The sequence below is a fragment of the Fragaria vesca genome, unplaced genomic scaffold (assembly GCF_000184155.1).
Source record: "Fragaria vesca subsp. vesca unplaced genomic scaffold, FraVesHawaii_1.0 scf0513167, whole genome shotgun sequence".
Taxonomy (NCBI): Eukaryota; Viridiplantae; Streptophyta; class Magnoliopsida; order Rosales; family Rosaceae; genus Fragaria; species Fragaria vesca.
In genome coordinates, this window is record NW_004443449.1 from 46059 (window position 1) to 46938 (window position 880).

Here is an 880-nt window from a genome sequence, read left to right on the forward strand (position 1 = left end):
GATTTTTGAGGCCTCTGGTGTTGGTCTTGCGGCTAGGATAGGCCCCGTTGTTTGTTGTTTGTTGTACTGGTTGTTCTTGCTCATGTTTGGGCCCCTGTGCTATATTTCTTTCTTTAACTAAATCTTGTTTGTTTACCCAAAAAAAAAACACTTACAGTATCTGGTATCGGATGGAAAACGATTAAGCTATAGTGGGAGGTGAACGAGAATTGGGTCATTTGTTGGTGACTCAGTTGCTTTAGAGTTGAAGCTTGTTGAGCTTTTTTGTTGGCGCTACTATACTATGTATTGTTTATGAGAAATAAGTAATGCCCTACTTCTCTATAATTTTTTTGTAGCCTTTGTCCCTCGCACAGACTAAATTGTCTCTCAGCGCCACTGCTTCAGCAATCAGAACTGAAGTAATTTCCAGATTCCTAGTATTTGCAAACAGTGGATTCCCAACATGATCTCTTATGACAAAACCACCACTTTCATGCTTCATCCATGGAGGAGACGAAAAAGAAGAAGATGCGAAAGACAGAGTGACCGAGTCAGACGGAAAAAAGAGACCGAGTCTAAGATAGAAGATTTGGTAGGGTGTCCTTGTTATATGCAGTAAGCAGAGTTTTTAATAGTTACATGCATACAATTTTCAACGCTCGGGTAGATTTGAGTAATGCAATTTGAATCAATCACACCACAACTACCCCGCAATTTGGTTTTATTAATCAACTCGACAATGGAAAAGGTAATACAAAGAAGGAGGGGGACAAAAACCTGACTAGAGATGATAAACAAATGCCCAATGATCCTTTCCATTATTCCATACAATCTGACATTGTTCGGATTATTAATTTCGTAATTTTAACGCGACCATACTAGTTGGTTGTTCTTTTTT